The 26,395-nt window shown below is 48.5% G+C and overlaps 1 long non-coding RNA gene across 2 annotated transcripts; it reads right to left on the reverse strand.

Moving 5' to 3' along the window:
* Positions 1 to 8,735: 8,735 nt before the first annotated feature.
* On the reverse strand, positions 8,736 to 19,458 carry LOC136398691 (uncharacterized). Of its 2 annotated transcripts, none has more exons than XR_010750033.1 (5): positions 19,367 to 19,458; positions 16,043 to 16,195; positions 11,080 to 11,248; positions 10,592 to 10,681; positions 8,736 to 9,923 (listed from the first exon to the last, which is right to left on the reverse strand). It is a non-coding gene; the product is annotated as an uncharacterized lncRNA (long non-coding RNA). The 2 variants fall into 2 exon arrangements; XR_010750034.1 differs by lacking the exon at positions 19,367 to 19,458 and adding an exon at positions 17,785 to 18,002.
* Positions 19,459 to 26,395: the final 6,937 nt, after the last annotated feature.

The following is a 26,395-nucleotide window of genomic DNA, read 5'->3' on the forward strand; positions in this document are numbered from 1 at the left end:
GCATCATCATCACTTTTATGCACAGACATGGTTCTTTAGGTAACACAGAAGTTTACCTACAAGGCCTACTCAAGTTCACCTGAGAAGTCCTTTGTGTGATTTGGAAATAGATATTCAAAGTGTGTACCTTGTAGCCTCATTGCAGATCCGAATTTACAGCATCCTTTGGCGAGTGCTGGAGGGAACAGTCATCTTCAATGTTCACAGAGAGGCTCCAACCAGCTGGCCGTCCCTCAGCCTCTGCAGGTGCGCACAGGCCTGCAAACCCAGGCTTCAGCCCTGTTCTTTCCTAGCGTATCTGCCCCAGAAGCTGAGTGAGGACAGAACAGGGATGTGTGTTGTAAGGTATTTTCCCCACCGAGGAAGAAGAAGGGCGTAGCCACCGAGTGTGGAACAGCAAAAGCTTTATTTAGTAGAGCGCTTCGTGGACAAGGTTCTCTGGTCCGGGGGACTGGGGCCAGAGAGGTGCGTAAAATATCCCACGTGGGGGTAAATTATAGGGTTGGTAGAGTGGTCATGTTCTTTTTCGTAGGGCTCCTGGGAAGTTTCTTTTATCCGGTATGGGTATGGGCAGTTCCAGCCAAATTCCCGAGCCTGGTTCCTCACGTGACCTTCCCCCATTGCCAACCGACCTCCCATTCCGACCTTTTATGTGAGATAGGGGCGCCTCCGCTGTTCATCTGGCTACTTCCTGCTGATTAAGGGCGTCGTGGGGAAGGGAGGTCGGAAGGTGGTGGCTCTGAGGGGAGTCGCGTGTACAGTTGAAGGAACATCTATTAGACCGTAACTCGAGAAACTTCGTGGATGGGTTCCTGTAAGAATCTAAAAAGGAGCAAATATGAGTGACATGCTGATAATTAGAAGAGGGTCTAGGACAGGGGCAGCCCTGGTGAGCATGGGTGGCTGTCATTAGGAGTTAAGCGGGTTGGAGAAGGAGAGGTCCTTCTGCAGTTTCTCTTGCAGATGGTGGAGGACCCCGATGCTTTCTTCCTTTGGTCAGTCTCATTGAAGAGCTTTGCTTCCTGCTTTAGCTCACTCTGGAGGCAGGTTCCCGGTGGGAGGGACAGGAGCAATAGGAGGGTGTGCAGGGCCCGACCTTTTGGTGAGCAGGAGACGGGTAGGGCCCAGTGGTGCTGACTGCCAGCGGTCCTGCACGGGGGCAAGCTTGAGGCGAGAGACACGGTTAGAAATGAGGGTAGTACTGAGTATGGGCGAGCCCTTGTTAGTGAGGATGGTGTTGTCAGCTGGATAGTGGCTCTGAGACTTTGTAGAATGTCCCAACCCAGAAGGGATAAAGGGTATGATGGCATAACTAAGTGTTAGATTCAAGGAGTACTGACATGCTGGGGCTGCCAAGAGTGTACAAGGTCCCTGTGACGCTGAGAACAAAGAGTTCAGCAACATCCTGCATTGAGTCAGAGACCCTTATCCGAAGTTTATGTTTGAAATTCTCCACTGAGTAATACCCCCCCTGTAACTGCGCACGACCTCCCTAGCCAATGACTAACAGCCACATCAAGCTTCTGTATGATGCTTGCTCATCCTAGACAGCCACCCTATAAAAAGGAGCCATTTTAGAAGCTCGGAGCTGCAGTCCCTGTGCAGGTTTGGGGGGCTGCAGTCCCTGCGCAGTTTGTTGGCTGCGCAGGTTTGGTTGGCTGCAGTGCCCCAGTCTCTTCGGAGGCATGGGTTGCCTGCAGTCCCTGTGCAGGTTTGGGGGGTTGCAGTGTTCCTGTGTGGGTTACCTGCAGTCCCTGCGCAGGTTTGGGGGGCTGCAGTGCTCCCTTGCATGGGTTGCCTGCAGTCCCTGTGCAGGTCTGCAATAAAACCTATAAAATTTATTTTGGGTCTGCTCTAGTCTTTCTCGCCAGAATGCAACACTAAGAAGGAGTGCAGAAAAATCGTTCTCTATAAACCGCATGTCAGATGGTTTGCGAAAAGTAAAAGAAGGGGTCCCCTCCACTCCCATAACCTCAGCCTGTGAGGGAACTAGAGGTCCAGAGTGTGATGGCAAACCAGAGAAGGAAACCCCCGTGTCCACAAGAAATGAGATGTACTTACCCGCTATATGCAGCACTACCCTGGGTTCAGTGAGGGTGACGGGGTCTCTGAGTTGGAGCCCTGTCCGTCGCCCCTAAGGACTAAAAGTTCAAGCGGTGGGCCTTCCTGGCTGGCCAGGCCTCCCATTGGGGTGGCTTGTCCTCCACATAGAGGCCCGAAGAAAAGCCTGTTGCCCAAAAGGGGCAATCGCTCTGCCAGTAACCGGGCTGCTTGCAGTTAGGGCAGGGCTTAGTGGGTGGTCTCGGGCAGGGACTGTGCCGGGACCAATGACCCTCCTTGCCACATTTAAAGCAAGGTTCTGGTGGGATTCCTCTTTGTGGTCTGGACTTGGTGGGGCACCTCCCGTGCCTTGCCCCTGGTGCTCTGCCAGCCTCAGGGCTGCCACATGAGCCTGGGTTTGCAGTGAGACCTTCTGCTGCATGCGGGCCTGACCAGTAGCCTCGGCTTGTACCTCCCAACCGTTAAAAACCTTAAATGCCATGTTCATCAGGTCTCGGATAGGGATTTGGGGGCCCTCTTCTGCCTTTTTAAGTTTCCTCTGAATGTCCAAGGCTGATTTGGAAATGAAGTGTGCAGCTTATACAGTGGGCCTGGCACTGGAAGTAGGGTCTGTATGAGTATGGAGGACCTTAGCATCAGGGAGGGGATTTAAGAAGAGAGCCGGATTTTCCTCAGGTCCCTGAGTAATTTCCCTTAATTTGTCATAGATAACTACCTTTTGAGCTGCGTCTTGCATGCCAGCTCTAAGACAGTAAATCGTTTGGTGTCATCGTCTCCTGTTTGTCCCATTTGGTAATCCCAGTTGGGGTCCATGTCAGGGACTGCCTCTGGCCCCGTTGGCATTTGAGGGTTTGAGATGTGGACTTTATCTGCATGAACCCGTGCCGCCATCTGGATCTGGTTTTGTTAGTTGGGAGTAAGGGTAGAAGACATAAAGCCATAGAGATCATGCCAAGTGAGGTCATAAGGCTGAATGAATTGGAATTCTTTAGTGTAGGCAGTGGGATTACTGGAGTAGGAGCCTAAATGCTTTTCAATTGCAGACAGATCAGAGAGGAAGAAGGGGACATGAACCCTTACAATTTCTCCCTTTCCGGCCACCGTGCGGAAAGGGCATAAGAGCTTGGCTCTCTCCAGTGGCCTGGAGCGGGATCTGGTGAGAGCGCTGACAGGGGAGAAGAAAGAGAGGCCATTATTTGCAACCAGATGAAAAACTGGATGAAAAACTGGATCTGGCAGAGGGAAGAGAGGAATCCGAGAGGACTGAAGGATTTGTGCATGTGAGGAAGAGTGTTCCTTAGGGAAGTCAGCAAGGCAGGAAAGACCTGGAGCAGAGGATTTGGCTGAGGTTTCTCTTTCCAAAATGACCTGTGCTGTAGCACAGCTGGCACACAAATTAGGAGAAGAGTGCAAATGCCAGAAGCCCTGAATGTAAAGGATCTCTGACCATTTTCCAGTTTCTTGGAAATAGTTCCGTAAATAAATCAGGGTGTTAAATTCGAAAGTCCCTTCAGAAGGCCACCTGGTCTGGTTATCCAGTGGGTATTGTGGCCAGGCTACATTGCAGAAGAAAATTAGTTTCTTCTTTCTTAGGCAGTCATCAATGTTTGAGGGATTCTGGGTTAGGAACCCCAGGGGTAATTTAGGGTCAGGTTTGGATTCCTTAGCCCCATGGCCACTCTTAGACCTCAGAGTGGTCAGAGATTGAGAATTAGCATCCAGCAACTCAAGCTCTGACCTCCAAGACTGTTAGGTAGACTGGACATGTCCAAGAGAGAAAAACACACTCAGAACAGAAAAGAGGTCCCTGACATAGCTGCGATCAGGGACAGGGAGCCTCGGCAGAAAGAACTGAGGGGAGGCTGGAGGCAGGCCACTTACTGCACCATGTGCCAAAGTGGGTGGGAAGTCAGAGGTCCTAGTTTTTCCTCGGAAGAAAGAGCGATTTGGGTTCAGATTGTGACTCGGGGTATATTCTTTTGGGATTGTGATTTGGTTTAGGCACCTGAGATTGAGTTAGATTGGATTTTTAATATCGTCAAGTCACCATGTCTGGTGAGTCTGGAGTAAGCGCTTGGTAGAAGAGGGGCAATGTGGGAAATTTTTTGTTCTTCGCACCCTGGGCACAAGGTGAGAAAAGAGTTTGAGGTGCCAGGTTATGTGGCCAGTCCAGTGGCCTGAAAGAGGTGCCAGACTGAGGTGCAATGCTCAGGGCACATGTGGAGTGGGCACTGGCGGGCCCATATGGAGTGGGCAGGGTGTAGGGCCAGGCTGATTCGATAGGCAGAAGGGCCAGGCTGAATGGGCAGGCTGAGTGGGCAGGCTGAGGGAAGGTGATTTGGGTTCAAATCGTGACTCGAGCTATTCTCTCTGTATTCCGGTTTGGTTTAGGCGCCTTGGATTTTTAACAACATCAAGTCACCATGTTTGGTGACATTGGAGTAACCACTTGGTGGGTGAGGGGTGACGTGGGAAATTATTCGTTCGCACCCTGGGCACAGGGGGCTTTGGCACGGTTAAGCTGGCTGGGCAGATCCTATCGGGCATATACGTTGCTGTAAAAATTGTAAGTTTAAGGGACTGCCCTAATGCCTTCCGTGAGGTTCAGTTCCTTAAAGCGTGAAACCATCCCAATATAATAAAGCTGGTGGAGGTGATTGTCAGGGACTCCATATTATGCATCATCATGGAGTATGTCAGCGGTGGTGACCTCTGACTATTTACCTAGGAACTGCCCGAGCACGGAGGCAGAAGCACGATGCATTATCGGGCAGTTCCTTTCGGCACTCCAGTACAGCCACAGGCTGGGTATTGTCCACAGGTACCTGAAGCTGGGGAACATTGTGATCAATGCAGACAAAAACATCAGAACAACAGAGTCTGGTTTAGGGAGGAAGTTGAAAAGGAAAGGATAAACTAAAAATCTACTGTGGGACCGTGTAGTATATGGCGCCTGAGATCCTGCAGAGAGGCACTTACGAGGGCTGGAAGGTGGACATCTGGGGCATCCGTATAATTCTATTTCACATAGTGACAGGACTGTTGCCATTTAGAGGCCAGGATTTTACGAAAGTCAAACAAAACATTATGACTTGGAAATTTACAATACCAGGTTTGAGAGACACTACCCTGACAAAGTGTCAAGCCCTACTAAAGACCTTAAAGGCTCTCAGCCCCCACGAGTGATCAGGCTTTGATTAAATCCTCAAAGATCCGTGGGTAAATAATGGCCAAAAGGAACAACCTGAGCCATCCTGTGATGTGTTCTGGGGGGACATGGACCTCGAAGTGGTAGCAGAGATGAACCACCTCAGCTCAATCATGACGACATCCAGAGGGCACTGAGCAAGCCTTCAGTGGTACAGTCACATCCTGGGGCCCTGTTTCCTCCTAGGGTCCAGGAAGCGGAAGAGGAAAGACAGCCCTCTCCCCACAAGGACCTACTAGCTGTCTTTACATCATCCTTCCCTCCGCTCAGTTATGGGGGAAGAGGACTCTGCCAGCGCCTGAGGAGAGGAGTGTCAGACTCCCAGTGGTGGGCCAGGGATCCAGGGCTTGGCCCAACGTCCCTAAACTGCAACCCATCCTCTGGTCCTTCCCATGGGCTGTCACTCCAGCATCTGAGATGCCCAATATCCCTAACCTGTGACCCAGCCTCTGGCCCTGCCTCCTGAGCTGTCACTCCAGCATCCGGTACAAAGTCCCAGGCCAGAACTCCACCATCCGACCCAAGGTCGAGGGCTGGCACTTCAGCAACAGGCAAGCCCCCTGGGCTTTCATTCCAGCATCAGTTCCAACGTCCTTAACTGACACTCTAGCCTTTGGCCCCGCCTCCCAGGCTGTCACTCAGCCATCAAGTCCAAGGTCCCGCCTCCTGGGCTGTCACTCCACCACCTGACCAATGTTCCCAGCCCATGCTTCAGCAACAGGCCCCGCCTCCCTGGCCAGTGCTCCAGCATCCTGCCCAACACATGGCCAGCACATCAGCATCCAGTCCCTCCTTCTGGGCCGCTGCTCTTTTGTATTCACATTCATTGCTACCTTCAATAATTCACTTGTCCTCTGAGCTTCTATTTCGCCTTTCATAAAATACAAATATTAATAGTGACCTGATAGAATTATTGTGAGAAGTAAAAATAATGTTTACAGAAAAGTGTAAATGGGTTGCTGTTTATTGACTTCGGGGAACGTAGTAACCTCAGATGCCCACCGGGTCCCCATGGAAGCTGAGGGGGCGTCCGGGACCCCCACTCAGACTGAAGAACTATATTAGGCCTAGCCGAACCGCTCCTGCCGTCTTCCCAGCCCAGGTGCAGATACCCCGTATCGGCCTCGGCATGGGAGAACCTGAGGAGGCAGTCCCCGATTCGGGTGCTGTGTTTACATTTGGAAAAACTATATTTGCTGAAAATATTCCCAGCAAATTCTGGTTTAAAAATAACATACCTACATATGTTGAATGTGGAGATGAACATTCTGCTATTATTACAGGAAATGATAAACTTGACATGTTTGGCAGTAACAACTGTGGCCAGTTAGGATTAGGATCAAACTCAGCTGTTTGCAAACCAACATGTGTCAAAGCTTTAAAAACTGAAAAGGTGAAACTTGCTACCTGTGGACGGAACCCCACCCTAGTTTTAACAGAAGAAAGCAAAGTGTATGCAGCTGGAGGAAACACTGAAGGCCAGCTGGGACTTGGTGACACTGATGACAGAAACACCTTTCATCTAATCCAGTTTTTTACAACCCAGTATCAGCTTAAACAGCTATATGGCGCCTGACATCCTGCAGAGATGCACTTACGAGGGCTGAAAGGTGGACATCTGGGGCATCCGTATAATTCTATTTCACATGGTGACAGGACGGTTGCCATTTAGAGGCCAGGATTTAACGAAAGTCAAACAAAACATTATGACTCGGGAATTCACAATACCAGGTTTGAGAGACACTACCCTGACAAAGTGTCAAGCCCTACTAAAGACCTTAAAGGCTCTCAGCCCCCACGAGTGATCAGGCTTTGATTAAATCCTCAAAGACTCATGGGTAAATGTGGAAAGGGCATAGGAGGTTGATTCCCCCCTGTGGCCTGGAGCGGGATCTGGTGTGAGCGCTGACTGGCGAGGAGAGAGAGAAACTATGTTGCAGGCAGATGAAAAACAGGATCTAGCAAAGGGAGGGCAGAAGTCTGAGAGGACTGAAGGATTCGTGCATGTGGGGAAGAGAGTTCCTCAGGGGAGTCAGCAAAGCAGAAAGGACCTCGAACAGAGGCTTTAGCTGACATTTCTCTGGACAAAGTGACCTGCGCTGTAGCTTCGCCGGCACAGAGATTAGGACAAGAGCGCCAATGCCAGAAGCCCTCAATATAAAGGATGTCCGACCATTTTCCAGTTTCTTGACAATAGTTCCGTCAATCACTAAGGGTGTTAAAATCAAAAGATTTTTCAGGAGGCTACCTGGTCTGCTTAACCAGTGGGAATTGTGGGCAGGCTCCATTGCAGAAGAAAATTAGTTTGTTCTTTTTTAGAAAGGGATCAGTGATTGACAGATCCTGGATAAGGCACTCCAGGGGTATTTAGGGTCAGGTTTGGATTCCCTTGCCCCATGGCCACCCTCTGACCTCAGAGTGGTCAGAGATGAGAATTGGCATCCCGCCATTCAAGCTCTGGCCTCCAGACTGTTAGGTAGAGTGGATGTGTCCAGGACATTCTCCACGGGCAAACACGCACTCGGCACAGAAAAGAGGTCTGCCACAGCTGCGATCAGGGACAGGGAGCCTCGGCGGAAAGAACTGAGGGGAGGCTGGAGGCAGGCCACTTACTGCACCATGTGCCAAAGTGGGTGGGAAGTCAGAGGTCCTAGTCTTCCTCGGAAGAAAAAGCGATTTGGGTTCAGATTGTGACTCGGGGTATATTCTTTTGGGATTGTGATTTGGTTTAGGCACCTAAGAGTGAGTTAGATTGGATTTTTAATATCGTCAAGTCACCATGTCTGGTGAGTCTGGAGTAAGCGCTTGGTAGAAGAGGGGCAATGTGGGAAATCTTCTGTTTGTCGCACCCTGGGCACAGGGTGAGGAAAGAGTTTGAGGTGCCAGGCTATGTGGCCAGTCCAGTGGCCTGAAAGAGGTGCCAGACTGAGGTGCAATGCTCAGAGCACATGTGGAGTGGGCACTGGCGGGTCCATATGGAGTGGGCAGGCTGTTGGGCCAGGCTGATTGGATAGGCAAAAGGGCCAGGCTGAGTGGGCAGTCTGAGTGGCCATGAGGAGTGGGCTGGCTGAGTCCAGGCTGAAGTTCCATGCTTAGGGGCCAGGATCAGGGCCCACGTGGAGTGGGGATGCTGAGAAGCCAGGCTGACTGGGTAGTTTGTGGGGCCAGGCTGAGGGGCTATTTGCAGTGGCCAAAATGAAGGGTTAAGCTGAGTGCAGGCTGCGTGGCCAGGCTAAGTGGCCTAAGTGGCCAGGCTGAGGGTCCAAGCTGACAGGGCATGCGGAAGGGACAGGCTCAGAAGGCAGACTCAGTGGCTATGTGGAGTGGGCAGGCTGAGAGTCCAGACTGAAAGGGTAGGCTGATGGACCATGCTGAGTGGACATGCTGGGGGGTGCTGGGCTGAGAGGCCAAGAGCAGTGACCAAGATGTGGGGCCCAGCTGAATGGGCAAGCTTATTGGCCAGGCTGAGTCACCATGTGGAGTGGGCACACTGAGGCAGTAGGCGGAGTGACTAGGCCAGTGGGCAGGATGAGTGGGCAGACTGAGGGGCCAGTCTGAGTGGGCAGGCTGAGGGAAGGTGATTTGGGTTCAAATTGTGACTCGGACTATTCTCTCTGTATTCTGGTTTCGTTTAGGTGCCTTGGATTTTTAACATCATCAAGTCTCCATGTTTGGTGACATTGGAGTAACCACTTGGTGGGTGAGGGGTGACGTGGGAAATTATCTATTTGTTCGCACCCTGGGCACAGGGGGCTTTGGCACGATTAAGCTGGCCGGGCACATCCTATCGGGCATATACGTTGCTGTAAAAATTGTAAATTTAAGGGACTGCCCTAACGCCTTCTGTGAGGTTCAGTTCCTTAAAGCGTGAAACCATCCCAATATAATAAAGCTGGTGGAGGTGATTGTCAGGGACTCCATATCATGCATCATCATGGAGTATGTCAGCGGTGGTGACCTCTGACTATTTACCTAGGAACTGCCCGAGCACCGAGGCAGAAGCACGACGGATTATCGGGCAGTTCCTTTCGGCACTACAGTATGACCACAGGCTGGGTGTTGTCCACAGATACCTGAAGCTGGGGAACATTGTGATCAATGCAGACAAAAATATCAAAATAACAGAGTCTGGTTTAGGGAGGAAGTTGAAAAGGATAAACTAAAAATCAGACATTTTTTCCTACCACCAGTTTTGTCAGCAGACAATGCCACACGCCAGGAGTCATGGGGAACTTCAGGAGTGGAAGCAAACTGTGATTCTTCCAGATATGAGGTCACACGTGACTGGCTGTGATTCACAGCACGTCACAGCCATAGGCAACAGCAGGAAGCTGAGTGGCAATTCAAGGCATTGGCCAAGGGTCCTGGATTCCAGAACCACCCCTGCAAGCTAGAAGGGGGACACCCAGGCCCATTCTTAGGGTCAGAGCATGGTCTCAGAACCAGCGGGCATTTAACAGCCCTTCCTGACAGTTGGTAGGCAGCCGCTGTAGCCCCAGAAGTGGCCCCCCGGGTGGGCAAGCTTGTTCACCTGGCAGACTGAGCTGATGGCTTTGGTGACACAGTTCTCAAAGCACTGGGACACACTGTCTCCTGAGCCCGCAGCTTCCCAGCTGGTGTTACAGAAGGCGGGGATCTGGCGGAGGGGCTTCTCCTGCGAGGATGCAAGGGTGAGGTTTAGAGCTGGGAGTGTGGTTGCCAACTCTCTAGGACAAAGCTGTCACTTGTTTTTATTTCCCCTCTATTTTATCAGTGCCCCATTGTTCAAACCTTTGTCCCACCCCCACAAAGCATGTCCTCACTGCCCCCCAAACATCAGACCAGTGACAATTCAGCCTCGTCTCTTGCAGAGAAAGTACCCACACCGCAGTCTGTGAAAACTTAAGTTTTGAAAACTAATTTGATTTTCCCTGGCCTATGTTTTCCTACAAGGAGCCACTGAACAGTCATACATGAAATTCCCGTGCCATATTAAGAAAATAAAAAAGAAATCAACCTCAATTTTCCTAGGGGCGCAGGCCTGAACGAGAACAGAGAGTACTTCTGTGTTTTCCCTACTCTGGGCACCACCAGGCCACTGACAGGCTCAGGTATATGCCTGGGGTTCCCCTGGTGGCAACACCCTATTTCCTGTATCTGTTCTGGAAAGCCACCTGGGGTCAGACAGCTCAGCTGCACCAGAAGTGGCCACGCAGTCACACATGGCCCATCCCTGTGCACAGGAGGTATGTCCATTCACTCAAACGCACCCTCTGTCTCCACTGGTTGTCACCAATAGTCTGGTGCCTTCACCCCTGAGAAAAGTATTCCCGAACCGGGTACCTGTTTGAGCCTCCCTTCCATGTCCCCCAGCAAGGACTCCTTCCAGCCGTGCTCCTCGGGAAAGTTTATTTCCACCAGCCGCCTCCAGACCTGCAAAAGCCACATGTGAGCAACAGCCCCCATTGCCACAAAATGCCACGGTGTCATTCTGTGAAAAAGAATGACCATCATGGTAGTGCAGAGAGCACTGGGCCACAAGGACACCGTGCCCCAGACCTGGCCATGTTCAGGACACACACCTTAGCCCCAGGAAACAAAGGGCCCTGACTAGACAGGTAACTCACCGGTCCTTTGCTGTGTAACCGGTGTTTATTCAGAAGGAATTTCCCTCTGATGTTTTGTTTTGAAATGCGGCAAACTCGCAAACACAACATAACGCCCCTGTCCCTCCAGCAGAATCCCAGCTGTTAACCTTGAACACGACTGTCTCTGTCCCTCGTTAGACCCTCTCACACTGTCCAGCAGGCTCTGTGCCATCCCTGGCTCACCTGAATCTCCTCTCTGTACGTGAATGTGACTGGGCAAACGTGAGCTCGGGCACATGCTGTTCTTGAAGATCCCCCGAAGCCACTCTCTGGCAGTGGTGAGGGTCCGCTGGGTGGCAGTCCTCACCAGGTTCTTCTTCCCAGTTTCACTTCCCTGCCCATCCACTCAATCCTGTTACCAAAGCGGAGAGAGAGTGAATCATCCCAGCCCGGTGCTCTCAAAGGCACGGGCGAGACCTTCCCCTGCTTTCCCCAAGTTCATGACAGAGCCTCGGGAAGCAGCTCCGTCTAAGTTGCACAGACATGCTCGCACACGGGCCCTGCCAGCGGCTGTGTCCTCAGTACACTTTACTTTCCCGGCACTTTGCGGTTCACTCCGAGCGGGTGACACAGGGACAGGGGTAAGAGCAGGGATGTCGTTCGAGTTGATGCTCACAGACCCCCATGCAATGACAGCTCAGGGAGGCTTGGCCATCCCAACAACACACCCATGGGCTCTGACCCAGGAAAAGCCATCACGCTGTCTCTAGACTGGAAGGGGGTGGGGTGTACCCTCATGGCACAAAGCTGCCAGGAGCTTAGAGAATCCCAACTGCTGTTTCCAGGTATACTAGGACAGTGGTTGGCAAACTCATTAGTCAACAGAGCCAAATTTTTTAAACTTACAGTATATAGGTAGGTACATTCCTTATCAAGGTAGAGCCCGCATGTGGTATTTTGTGGAAGAGCCACACTCAAGGGGCCAAAGTCATGTGGCTCGGGAGCCGCAGTTTGCCGACCAGGGCACTAGGAGACTGTACCCAGCCTGGGGCCAGCGGGGGAGGGCCTCTGCCCTGACAGGAGAAAGCAAGGGGCAGGGGAGGAGGGTGGCTTCAGGTGCAGGTGTGGCTGCAGCACAGCACACAGGGTGACAGTTCTCAGCTGGGCACCAAACACGCTGGCTCTTGCTTAAAGTCCCCAAATAGCACAGCACTTTCTAGAACAATCCAAGAGCTTCAGTTATGCATGCACACCCTGTGTTCTGGGCCTGGCCTAGACCTGGGCTTCCCCTCCACCCACACGTGGCTCCCCACAGGCTCTCCAGAGGGTGAGGGGCCCCCTCACCCCTCATCCTGCAGGGGCGTCCTGCTGTCTCTCTGTGGGACCACAGCCCCGGTGCAAGGCCCTGCCCTTTGCTCCCAGAGCACCGTGGGGAAGCCAGCTTCCCTCAGCCCAGGGTGCCCCCCTGTGCGCTCACTGCCGGCCCCTCAACAAGTCCTTGCTGCCAGAGCCTGGCTCTGTTTTCCTCTTGGGGTCCCCGTACCCAGCACAGGACCGGGCACAGGTGAGCGAGGGAGGAACAGCTTCGAGCCTGAAACCCTACACTGCAACCTTCACCTTCTCTCCTGTTTTCCTCCATCTGGCCCTTCAGTTCCACTGACCCCTTATATCAGCATCCAACTGACAGCTTTTGTAAAACTCACCATGGACTTCTGGTGGGTTTCAGTTTGCAAAGCTCTTTGCTTTCACAGCACAAGTGGCATATCCTGACCACACTGTGGATTCTGCTGCTCCAACCAACATCTAAGACAATTATTTCTGCAGGAAACACTGCACTCCATGACTGACAGCTTCCTTATACACAGTTAATTTGGAATTTGGCCCCGGCCTAGGATAGTTTAAATGAGATCTCACTTCAGGAGAAAGCCATCACCTTACCAACAACATCATTTAGAAATGTGTCTCTGGGATTTTGAAGAAAAAGAAATCCAGAAGGCATAAAAATAAAACTTAGGGACTAAACTAAGAGGACTCTTCAACCAAGTATCACTGAAGAAGCCACACAGAGACTGGTAGGAAAAGTGGAAACGGAAACGCGGAGAGGGCTGCCCAGCTCCCCGGAGTGAACGGCAGCAGGGAGAGACTCGCGTGGCAGGAAGTGAGTGTAGCAGAGGGGGAAGGGTCCTGAGCCCCAGGAACAAAGCCCCAGCCTGTAGCCCCAGAGCCCAGAAGAGGCGTAAGGACAGTATTTAGCTGGAAACAAGTCAGGATACTGTTTTTGAGAAAGAGTCTGATTTCTCAGACCCAGGATCCTTCTTAAAGGGACCAGGCAGAACATCTCTCTCATAACCACCCACGGGGGGGTGGAGGGTGGGGTGGGGGGGTGGGGGGGGGGGGGGAGGGAGAGGAGAGGACCAGAGTAACAGGAAGAGAGTGTAATCTAGGAGGCACAGGGAAAAGCATTTTGGGAGATAGCCACCCTAACCCCTGGGACGAGTCACCCCCCAAAGCTGAAGTGAATATTTCCCCCGGAAACAGCAATACCAGCAAAGGGAAGCAGGAGAGCAGCCAAACAAGTTCCCCTGCTGAGGGCGCGCTGGAGGGCGGGCGGCAGCGGGAGAAAAAAGCGCGGTTCTGCTGGCAGGGGCGGAAGCCGGCTGGCCACCACTGGGCTCAGGTGTGAGCTCAATCTTGCCCGGCTGGGAAGAAGGGGGCATGCAAAAGCGGCCAAGCTCAGCTGCCGGCAGCCTGTAATCCAGCCTCCGGGAAAAGGGTGGAAACCCGGAAAGGGTGGAGACCAGCCCCTGAGCAAGGGCAGAGGAGCACAGCCCCGCCCCGCCCGTGCAACCCAGGCTTGCGGTCTGACTTGGTTGCCGGCTCCTCCCGCGGGGGTGGAGCCAAAAGCCCAGTAGAGGCGGAGTTCCGCTACTGAGCTGAGCTTGGGAACGCAGTCCTGCCCGGCAGTAGAGCCAAGGCTAGCAGCCGTTCCTCGAGTGGGCTCCTCCTGGAAGGGCAGGGCGAAAGCCCGGAAACAGGCGGAGACCCGCAGCTGAGCAAAGGTGCTCGCCAGTGCCCTCAGGACCGAGCATAATGTCACACACGGGGGCGGGGCAAAGGCCAAGGCCACAAACGCTTGTGCACCGGAGCACAGCCACTCCCGTGAAGAGAAAATGTGGAGGCAGAGAAATACAACACAAATAAACCAAGAGAAATCCCCAGAAAAGAACCTAAGTGAATCAGATATAACCAAATTACCAGATGCAGAGTTTAAAATAACGATTGTTAGGATGCTCAAAGATATCAGAACCACCATAGATGGCCATTACGAAAACCTAAATAAAGAAATAACAGATATAAAAAAGGACATTGAAATAATAAAAAAGAATCAGTCAGAAATGACAAATAAAATATCTGCTGTAGGACTTAAGCAGGGGAGTGACAATTCTTTGTAAATGATCATGCTGGTGGTAGGATAAAGAATGCATTAGAGCCCTGGTTGGTGGCTCAGTGGTAGATGGTCGGCCCAGTATGTGGATGTCCCAGTTCAATTCCTGGTTAGTGCACAGAGGAGAAGTGACCATCTGCTTCTCCACCCCTCCCTCTTTTCTCTCTCTCTCTCTCTCTTCTCCTCTTGCAGCCATGGTTCGGCAGGTTTGAGGACATTGCCCTGGGTGCTGAGGATGGCTCTGGGGAGCCTCCACCTAAGGTGCTAAAAATAGCTCGGTTGCAAGCCATGGTCCCAGATGGGCAGAGCATCGGCCCCTGACAGGAATTGCTGGATGGATCCCAGTCAGGACTCTGTCTTTCTATCTCCCCTCCTCTCACTTGGAAAAAGAAGAAGAAAAAGAATGCATTGGATGGGGAAGCTGATACAATGATCCAAGTGAAAGACACTTGGGATAGAAAAAGGAACAGCTAAGGGATGTTTATTTATAAGTCAGTACTGACTTGGCAGTCCTACTAGCCATAGGGGACGAGAGAGAAGTCAAAGGTATCTCCCAGGTGCTACCAAGTACCATTTCTGTCACCACTTAGGCAGCTGGGTAGATGATGAAGACAATCACATAGGTTGGGAGCAAATTATTATTATAGAGTTGAAGCTTTTAAAAGAAAATGACAGAAGAGATTTGAGATGTCTAAATTCTAAACGTTAGCCTGACCTGTAGTAGCACAGTGGACAGAGCATTGACCTGGAATGCTGAGGTCACCAATTCGAAACCCTGGGCTTGTCTGGTCAAGGCACGTATGAGAAGCAACTACTATGAGTTGACGCATCCTGCTCCTCCCCTCACCCCCTCTCTTTCTCTCTCCAAGGTCAATAAATAAAAAAGTTTAAAAATTTCTAAAATTTGGCCCTAGCCGGTTTGCTCAGTGGTGGAGCGTCGGCCTGGCATGCGGGAGTCACGGGTTCAATTCCCGGCCAGGGCACACAGGAGAAGCGCCCATCTGCTTCTCCACCCCTCCCCATCTCCTTCCTCTCTGTCTCTCTCTTCCCTTCCCGCAGCCAAGGCTCCATTGGAGCAAAGATGGCCTGGGCGCTGAGGATGGCTCTGTGGCTTCTGCCTCAAGCGCTAGAATGGCTCTGGATGCAGCAGAGCGACGCCCCAGAGGGGCAGAGTATCGCCCCTGGTGGGCATGCTGGGTGGGTCCCGGTCGGGCGCATGCGGGAGTCTGTCTGCCTGCCTCCCCGTTTCCAGCTTTGGAAAAATGCAAAAAAAAAAAAAATTCTAAATTTTAAAAAGTCTCTTGCCTGGCCAGGCGGTGGCGTAGTGGATAGAGCATCGGCCTGGGATGCGGAAGGACCCAGGTTAGAGACCCCGAGGTTGCCAGCTTGAGTGCAAGCTCATCTGGTTTGAGCAAAAGCTCACCAGTTTGGATGCAAGGTCGCTGGCTCAAGCAAGGGGTTTCTCAGTCTGCTGAAGGCCCATGGTCAGGGCACATATGAGAAAGCAATCAATGAACAACTAGGGTGTGTCACAAAGTGCAATGAAAAACTAAGGATTGATGCTTCTCATCTCTTCGTTCCTGTTTGTCCCCTATTTCTCTCTCTGACTCTGTCTCTGTTTAAAAAATAAATAAATAAAAATTTAAAAAACAGACAAAAAAACCCACTCTTTGACTTTTCCTTACTGTCATAATTCTATGAGGAAGCTTCCCTTGTCCCTCACTTCCCTTTAGAGCCAGAATACCCATTCCCCCTCTTTACCTCGATCTGCCAGTAGTCACAGATGGCCTTCACAGAAATGGTGCTCTTTAGCACATGGTCAGGACTTTGTGGCTTTAATGGAACAATTGTTTTTGATCTCCCAACAAGACTGGCAACAGAACTCTTGGACTGTATAAGCTGCTCCTTTTCATCCTACAAAATGAGAAGAAAATAAAGACACTAATGTTGCTACTCAGAGTGACTAACAAAAACTGAATGCTCCACTCCCTTAGAGAATGTCATTTCTCAGTTAAAGAATTGTTGGTGGAGCCATCTTAGAAACACCAGGGTAGAGGAAGAAGGAGAGACCGTTTCTGTTTTCAACCAAGTGCATTTGGACTCAATTTTGCAGCTTTTTCCCTGTGCCCTTTTTCAAGGAACCATAAAAGCTACATGCAAAAAATAAAAGTAAAAGACAAAAATAAAACAAAAAGAACTTCTAGCTGCCAAATACAACTATAAAGCTAGCAAAGGATTTCCCCAAATAAAGTTCAAAGAACACACAAATTAAAAACAATAATAACAACCATGTTGTTATTGTTGTTATTCAACTTCTCAATGGGAAAAGCCAGTTCTTGCCTTCTGCTTAGGAGAAGCTAGAGTTAAGTTCTTTAAAAATTTTAAATTATATCCACCACAAATGTTTTACTTTTTTTAATTGAGTCAAACTTTCTCCAGAAAGATCTTAGCTCTCCAACCAACAATCTACAAATCAATACTGTTGGTGAAGGCATTGCGACAAATGATTTAGGGTTCACCTTTTAGTGCCTTGCTGTGTGACAATCATGTAAATTTGATTGGTTTGAAAGCAGTACCATGCAAAATTAAATCTCTCAAGTCTCTGCAAACCCAATTATCTTAAAAACTAATGAACCTCTTGTCAACAAAATTGGTAGCGATCTACTGCCAATTCCATTAACGTAAAAGATTAACCAGAATGTTTTGAGCCCGTTTCAAGGTACAAAAACTCCTGAGAAAAGGGCTTTCTTAGAATGGAAATAGATGTAATGAGAGTAAAGAGTTAATAATGTTAAGAAATGTCATTAAGGAATTAAGAATATGCAAGTTAAAAAAAGAAATGCTTAATTAAACTACCTCTGCCTGTCCCGGGGAGCATGATTGGAAGAAATACAACTTGAACTTATTATTAGTTAAGAAAGAGGAGTGGAATCTATCAGGGAGACAGCCTCACTGTTCCATACTTGCAAGCTCACCCACCCATGTCATTTGCCTTGCAATAAAGATGTCAGTTTCTGTCTAACCCAGAGCCAAACATCTCAAACTCGAGACACCAAGTGCTCAGCGTGGTAAAAGTTCTGAAAAGAACCAGAAGCCAGGACAGATGCTCCCGAACCTGACGGAAAGCTGAGGACAAGCTGAGGAGCAGACCCAGGTGACTCCATGCCCCGAGGATGCCGCCAACCCGATGCCCCTGACCTGGAGAGGAGGGAACAGAGCAGCGACCCTCGAGAAGAGAAGATATGACAACTGCAGAGGAGTTACCCTACGACAGGAAGGTACTCTGTGGGAGGGAGGAGACAACAGCCAAGGATTATTATAATCCTCCTTCACACCTGAAGTACCTCCGAAAGAGACACTGTAGAGACAACATCTGAAAAGTCAGGTTTTTACCCTTCATTCCAAATTAACCGATTATCTGCCCAGGTGAAACACTGAATGCAAACTCATTCATAGGTTTATAATTCCTCACCAACCAACATTCATAAGTGCCCAAGTCTTACCCACAAAACAAATGGCATTGTTTTGAGTTATTCTGCTTTTCTTATTTATAATCTTCTATTGAAGTGTGAGGGTCCCCTGGCTTCTCCTACAGGAAAAGTAATTTCTCTATTACAAACATATTTCATTCTTACTGAGAGATGTACCTTGAGCCTTGTCTTGCCAACTCTACGTAATAGACATTCAATAAATGGAAGTAGTCCTGCTGATTTGATTACAGCACTCCTGAAGGGACAGTTCATTGGAGGAAATGAAGGTAAAATTGATTTGGGTTAAATACTAAATGCAATACTTTTTTTTCTTTTATTTGTATTTTTCTGAAGCTGGAAACAGGGAGAGACAGTCAGACAGACTCCCGCATGCGCCCGATGGGGATCCACCAGGCATGCCCACCAGGGGGCCATGCACTTCCCACCAGGGGGCGATGCTCTGCCCCTCTGGGGCGTCGCTCGGTTGCGATCAGAGCCACTCTAGCACCTGGGGCAGAGGCCAAGAGCCACTCTAGCTCCCGGGCCATCTTTGCTCCAATGGAGCCTCGGCTGCGGGTGGGGAAGAGAAAGACAGAGAGGAAGGAGAGGGGGAAGGGTGGAGAAGCAGATGGGCACTTCTCCTGTGTGCCTTGGCCGGGAATCGAACCTGGGACTTCTGCACGACAGGCCGTCGCTCTACAACTGAGCCAACCGGCCAGGGCAATACTATTTTTTTTAAAGTAAATATTGTTACGTAAATAAACTGGGAAATATAGCATTACCTCTAGGTAAGATTTTAATGTCCTTAATTAAATTCAATTTTCTAGTACCTCATCATTACCAAAAGAAAATTGCCAAGGAGGAGAAATTTGGCTCAAGTCTAGTTTCATAGGGGTTTTCTGAGTGAAAAAGAATCTGATGTCAGTTAATCCCCTTCAACCCTACTTTTGTTGCTCTACACCAGGGGTCCCCAAACTACGGCCCACATGCGGCCCCCTGAGGCCATTTATCCGGCCCCCGAAGCACTTCCAGAAGGGGTACCTCTTTCATTGGTGGTCAGTGAGAGGAGCATAGTTCCCATTGAAATACTGGTCAGTTTGTTGATTTAAATTTACTTGTTCTTTACTTTAAATATTGTCTTTGTTCCCGGTTTGTTTTTTTACTTTAAAATAAGATATGTGCAGTGTGCATAGGGATTTCTTCATAGTTTTTTTTATAGTCCGGCCCTCCAACAGTCTGAGGGACAGTGAACTGGCCCCCTGTGTACAAAGTTTAGGGACCCCTGCTCTACGCCTCATCTCTGGTTCCAACTACAGAACTGAAACAGACAGGAACAAGGCAAAGAAAGTATGATGAGCGCTAAGAGGCTCAGGGGAGATGACTAGGCCTTTACTTCAATAATGTACCCAAAGGAATCTTATTAACAATGTCTTTAAAGAAAGAAAGGAAAAAAGGAAAGGGAACAAACTGATTAAACTCTATTTGAATGTGAGCCAAACATAAAAACAATGACCCACTGCCTGGAGCTTTCAAGGATATAAACAGCAGCAGCTGACAGGTTTACCCTGTTTCTCAGAGCTCCTTTCTGTAATCGTCCCACTGATGCAACACCCACCACGGAGTCCTGGAGCAGGTCCTCGAGGCGGGATAAGCTGGTGTTATGGTCACAGGAGTATTTCCGCTTGATGGAGTCTTGGAGGTTCCTCAAGAAAGACTGCAGCTCTCGTGCATCACTGAAGAACTGTGGGGACAGAAGGGAGGGCTGCCTTGTGCTCACTACAAAGCAACACCAAGACCTTAACTGCGACAGCCTACTGCGCAGAGCCGAGCAGAGCCGATGACACTCTCCCGGCTCAGTGAGGTTCATTACAAAGGCCATGGAAGTATAAACGGGAGCTTTCATGATGCCGTGGCCTAGAACTATTACTGGTGACTAGCGCAAAGCCTGCTGAGCACTGTGGAAAAGTCAGCCGGCTTCACCCTCCCCAGAAAGCTCTGCTCATTCTTGACTTCTCACTAGTGACAGCACTGGGCTGTGAGGTATAGTTCACAAAAGCCTAGAGGTTGAGTTATCAAATGTTTTAATTTGTTGGTATAATTACAAAATCATCAGGAAGAATATTTAACTTAGGGCAAAACCAAACAGATAATAATTTATTGTCTCTGCCTACCCTCATTTGAAAATAAGTAGCATATCCTTCATTCTGTGAGAGACTGTAGAAAAAAAATGGCCGTGTTATTCTATAGGTCTTGCCATTAAGAGATGAAGTCTATTTCTCCTCCCCTGGAAGCTGGGCATGGCCACATGACTTCCTTTGGCCACTGGCCTGTTACTAAGCAAGGCAGCAGACAGGCGCTGGTGCGCTGGGGCTCCCTCTCTCTGGCTGTTTGTGGACAGAGGCACCACGTGGAGAAGTCCAGAATAACCTGCTGGGAGCTACAGACTTGTATACAGACCTGTAGCTCCTCACCTCAGATGACATCAGACATGGAGTGATGCTGTTAGGGACCCACCAACCCCAGCCTGCCTGCCAGCTGCCTGCAGTCATGATTCAGCCAGGTAAGATGAGAAGACCACGCAGCTGAGCAGAGCCCTAAGTGTCAAACCATAGAATCATTAACTACCTAAATGACTGCTGTTTTAAGCAACTTAGTTTTAGGGTGCTGGTTTATACAATAGAAGCTAACTGACACAGGTGAGATTAACTTTGCCTTCCCCATGTATATGCACGTGCACACAATCTCTTGCCAGAATGAAAATATTCTCCTCAGTGTCTGATACACACATGCTTACACAAAGGCATGCACGCAAACAGCCCACGTACCTGAAAGCAAGCAGTGTTCTCCTTCACGTGCTGCTCGACACACAAGCACAGCTGCTTCATCCACTGCAACTGGGACTGGACAGTGGCACTGTAAGCCTGCAACCACCAAGCACAGACAGAGCAGCATGAAATCAACACACCCAATACACGCACAATGCTCTCCTCCAAGTACAATCTCCTAAGGATAGGGAGGACTACAGAAGATACATGGAGGTACTTGACTGGCACCTGCTCAGTGCTTCCCGTAAGCAAGAGGCTTGTCTTTTATCTAACATGGTCTTGTAAGAAGGGGTTTCACAGAAAAGGCCTCTCCACACTAAGTTGCAACTAAGGGATCTAGCCAGCAAAACTCAGGCATAAACAAACCCCTCCTGAGTTCCTCTACCATCTTCCCTCTCTGGGCAATGCTACCACATCAACAAGAGGATCTGTCTGGGCAGTTACTTGAAAAAATATGGTCCAAGGCATTTTCCCCGTGAAGTTAGGAGTCTATATCCCTTCTTGTTTTCCATAGTATTCTTCTTAGACCATCTAAACTGTTTGCAGTCTTTTGAGGGCTCAGACGAAAAGGGAGAAGACCAAGACAAATGTTCCCATCATTCCTCCAGGTCTTTCAGCAGAACAAAGCCACCGATTTGAACACTTTTATAACAACTGCCCCTGAGCACTGGGCCCTCACACACCCCCCAGTCCATCCCTCCACCGTCTGCTGGGCTGGGTGGTTCTCACGTGATAGCAGCTCCGCTGTATCTCGTAGAGACCGAAACACATCCTGTTTCTCCTCCAGTTCCATTCTCAACTCCTGAAAATGGAATAAAGGTGTATGCAATAAGCACTATTAAAGGGACAGTATCACAGTGAAGAAAAGGCTCTGTTCCCTGCCCTACTTTTTAAAAGCCTACAGCACTGGGTTACAGCCAAAATGAGATGCATGAACAGTACATGCCAAAGGATTTCAGAAAGGAGCAAAAATACCGGAATTACTGAGGAATGATTCACAAAGGATGTGGGACCCACGCCAGACCTGAGTAAGAGAGGGAACATAGGACGAGCACTGAAAGCAGAGAAAGGACAAAACTGGGCTAGAGTGGCTAGTTCATGCCTGCACCCACCTAACACAGGACCTGACACACCAGTGGACCCGAGGCCCTGAGTGGCTGGCTTCACTAAGACTACTCCCACAGCCTGTAGTGTCCTCTTCTGGCTCTGAATTCTATTAACATTACAAGACCTGCTTTAGATGCCAGCTCTTCTATCAGATTTGACCCCTCTCCCCTGATGCTTTCCAAGCACCTTCTTTATATCTATATAGTCTGTTCTCATACAGACTGTTCTAGGAATTATCATATCTATTCCGTCTCCTTTACCTCAGAAGAATCCTGTACCACTCTCTATTCAGGAAAAGCCTATATTTTAAAATAAACTCTAAATTCATGGAATTAAAATATATAATGTAAATGTTAGTTAAAAACTTTCCTATTTGCACAGGATTTACAAAATGTTTAAAAATCCGCCCTGGCTGGTTGGCTCAGTGGTAGAGCGTCGGCCTGGCGTGCAGAAGTCCCGGGTTCGATTCTTGGCCAGGGCACACAGGAGAAGCTCCCATCTGCTTCTCCCCCCCTCCCCCCCTCCTTCCTCTCTGTCTCTCTCTTCCCCTCCCGCAGCCGAGGCTCCATTGGAGCAAAGATGGCCCGGGTGCTGGGGATGGCTCCTTGGCCTCTGCCCCAGGCGCTAGAGTGGCTCTGGTCCCGACAGAGCGATGCCCCAGAGGGGCAGAGCACCGCCCCCTGGTGGGCGTGCCAGGTGGATCCCGGTCCAGCGCATGCGGGAGTCTGTCTCTCCCCGTTTCCAGCTTCAGAAAAATACAAAAAAAAAAAATAACAAGTTTAAAAATCCTCTTGAGATGTAGAAATAGTAAAACACCAAAAAGTAACCCTATTAACTTGTGTCCATCTTGCACTGAAAAGAATACAGTACTGTCCCATAGTCCAATGCTGAATTTTTCTTCCCATTTCACAAATGAAGAGATTGAGAGCAAAAAGTTTTTTTTTTGTTTGTTTGTTTGTTTTTTTTGTATTTTTCTGAAGCTGGAAACGGGGGGAGAGACGGTCAGACAGACTCCCGCATGCACCCGACCGGGTAGATCCCGGCACGCCCACCAGGGGCCACGCTCTACCCACCAGGGGGCGATGCTCTGCCCCTCCGGGGCGTCGCTCTGCTGCGACCAGAGCCACTCTAGCGCCTGGGGCAGAGGCCAAGGAGCCATCCCCAGCGCCCGGGCCATCTTTGCTCCAATGGAGCCTTGGCTGCGGGAGGGGAAGAGAGAGACAGAGAGGAAGGAGGGGAGAGGGGTGGAGAAGCAAATGGGTGCTTCTCCTATGTGCCCTGGCCGGGAATCAAACCCGGGTCCCTCGCACACCAGGCCGACGCTCTACCGCTGAGCCATCCGGCCAGGGTGAGACCAAAAAGTTTTTTAATGAATTAGAGAATTCAGCATTTCTGAGAGGCCTCAGTTAAACAATACTAAGATTATTAGCTTATTAAATCTTACTGAATCTTTTACACAACACTTTGAAGTGGTGCTATTATTGTCCCCTTTTATAGAGGTCCAGAGAGATTCAATGACTTGCCAAGGTCACAGAGCTAGTAAGCAGAGGAATAAGAAGTTACATTAGAACTAGCTCACTTCAAAGACTATAAGCTTAACCACAAGCCATGTTGCTTCTGAAATGACAACTTGCAGGCTGCTGCTCTGTGAACCCAAGACACTGCCTTTCTAAACAAACTCATCCTAGCGTGCGAGTTCTCTCTCTCCACATCCACTTCTCCCATGCGCAGATGCATTAAACAGTATCCTTATTTCTACCTAGTAGAATGCAAACCCAGAAACCCATGCTCTCAGCAGACTAGACCCTCTGTCTCCTTCTGCTGCTATTACAGAAATATGACAGGCATGTTGTGCTAGACTCACAGAGAAGTAATTTTTCTTGGCCGAGATATTGGGATTGTTGTCACTCCAATCATATGCTAGTTCCTCCTCCTCCTTCTCATTCAACCAAATCAACTCGGCTGTAGCTCTGGAAACAAATTTCTGCAGGTTCTGAAGGTGCCTCATCCGGAAGCTAGAAGTTCCCTAGACAAAGCAAGGGTTACAAGGTGAAACCATCAGCCTTTCATCTACAGAAGAGAGCACATTTGACTGCCAAGCAAAGAATGATTCAGGAAATGAATTTTGTCTTCCTTTTTACAACTCTGGGTGCTTCTCCATTGACTTAAATGTAGTACAAGTCTGGTACAGGACTCCCAGAGAGAGCCCTTGTCAATTTTAACTAAAAGCTGGAACTAACCAGGCCTTTGTGGGGCTCCCTGGATAAAAAATGATCCTGGGCTTGTCCTACCCTGGGCAACACTGAGTGATAGAAATGAAGAACACAGAAGTCCCCTCCGTATCAACCTCAAACTTTCAGTATGGTGTCTCAGAGCACACACAGCCACTGCTTTGTAAAGCATGACAGCTCAGACAGGTTCTACTTAAAACTTCCTGGGGCAGTGGTTCTGATCCATTAAGAAAATATCATACTACATATGAACAACTGCAGAGTAAATGATACAATCTAATTAACAGAAAACCAAAACAGGGCCAAACTCAGAGCTTTCCCAGCTAGGGCAGAGGTGTATGGAGGGAAGCAGATTCTCCATGAACAGAACACAGGAGAGTTAGTCAGAACTTACCTTTAGTTTACAATACTGTGTCTCCAGCTTCCCAGGAGCCTCAACATAACTAGTGTGAAAATTCTGGGACATTTTTCCTTGATAAGAAAGTTCGAAATAAAAATAATTAGAGGAAAAGTAAACTATATTTATGGCATAGCTTCAACTATGTCAATGCTATGTCTGCACGTAAGTAAAGATCACTTACTCTGAGAAAATAGAAACTTAAGACAACAAATCTCTGGGTCAGATTTTACAGCCTGGAGTAGATCAATGGAACAGAACATAGAACCCAGAAATAAATCCACAGCTCTATGGACAACTGATACTTGACAAAGGAAGTAAGGGCATACAATGGAGTAAAGACAGCCTCTTTAATTTAATAAATGGTGTTGGGAAAATTGGACAGCTACCTGCAAAAAATGAAACTAGACCACCAACTTACACCATTCACAAAAATAAACTCAAAATGGATAAGAGACTTAAATGTAAGCCGTGAAACAATAAGCATTTTAGAAGAAAACATAGGCAGTAAGCTCTCCAACATCTCTCACAGCAATATATTTGCTGATTTATCTCTACAAGCAAGTGAAATAAAAGACAGGATAAACAAATGGGACTATATCAAACTAAAAAGCTTTTGCACAGCTAAAGAAACTAAGAACAGAATAAAAAAACAAACTACACAATGGGAGAACATATTTGACAATACATCTAATAAGGGGTTAATAACCAAAATTTATAAAGAACTTGTAAATCTCAATACCAGGAAGACAATCCAATCAAAAAATGGGCAAAAGAAATGAATAGACACTATTCCAAAGAGGACATACAGATGGCCAATAGGCATATGAAAAAATGCTCAACATCACTAATCATTAGAGAAATGCAAATTAAAACCACAATGAGATTATCACCTCACACCAGTCAGAATGGTGCTCATCAACAAAACAACACAGAATAAGTGCTGGCCAGGATGTGGAGAAAAGGGAACCCTCCTGCACTGCTGGTGGGAATGCAGACTGGTGCAGCCACTGGAAAACAGTATAGAGATACCTCAAAAAATTAAAAATCAAACTGCCTTTTGACCCAGCTATCCCACTCGTAGGAATATACCCTAAGAACACCATAGAACTGTTCCAAAAGGAGAAATGCACCCCCATGTTTATGGCAGCATTGTTCACAATTAGTGAAGATCTGGAAACAGCACGTGTCCATCAATGTACGAGTGGATTAAAAGCTTTGGTACACATATACTATGGAATACTACTCAGCCATAAGAAATGATGACATTGGATCATTTACAATAACATGGATGGACCTTGATAACATTATATGGAGTGAAATAAATAAATCAGAAAAAACTAAGAACTATATAAATTCATACATAGATGGGACATAAAAATGAGACTCAGAGACACGGACAAGAATGTGATGGTAACGGCGGGGTGGAGGGGGGAGTGGGGGGAGGGGAGGAGCAGAAAGAAAAACAGATAGAAGGTGACAGAAGACAATTTGACTTTGGGTGAGGGGTATGCAATGTAATTAAATGTCAAAATAATCTGGAGATGATTTCCCTGAACACATTTGCCTGATTTATCAATGTCACCGCATTAAAATTAAAAATAAAAAAGTAACAACCAGCTTAGCTCTGTATATTATGTGCTCATTGGCTCAATAAATATTTTTTGAATGAGTGAAAATTCAGTGAGTAAGAAGATTATTCATTCAGAAACATTAAAATCTAAGCATGAGGTCTGGCTTAATCTAGAAACCATGATCCTAGTACTTGTGTGAAACTCCACTGAATACTATGCTCACAGTCTCCCAGGTAATCTGCTTTAGGCATCTATTTGAAAGCATTGTTTTACATTATTTATGATATTCTATATATTTTCTTAATTGAGAAAAGACTATTTTAAAAGTGCAGAGAGTAATCTGAAAGGGGCCAGAGCAGTTTTCATTGCTCCATTGTTAAAACTCCCTGCACTGGAGGCCGTTACATGTAAGCAACATTTTCCTTCCCATCATTATGTTTCTTTTAATATTTTTGTGTGTCTCCATCAATTCACTGGTAAGCGACTTCACATTCCTAAAGTAAAGAAGTC

Source organism: Saccopteryx leptura, chromosome 3, assembly GCF_036850995.1.
Source record: "Saccopteryx leptura isolate mSacLep1 chromosome 3, mSacLep1_pri_phased_curated, whole genome shotgun sequence".
Classification (NCBI taxonomy): domain Eukaryota; kingdom Metazoa; phylum Chordata; class Mammalia; order Chiroptera; family Emballonuridae; genus Saccopteryx; species Saccopteryx leptura.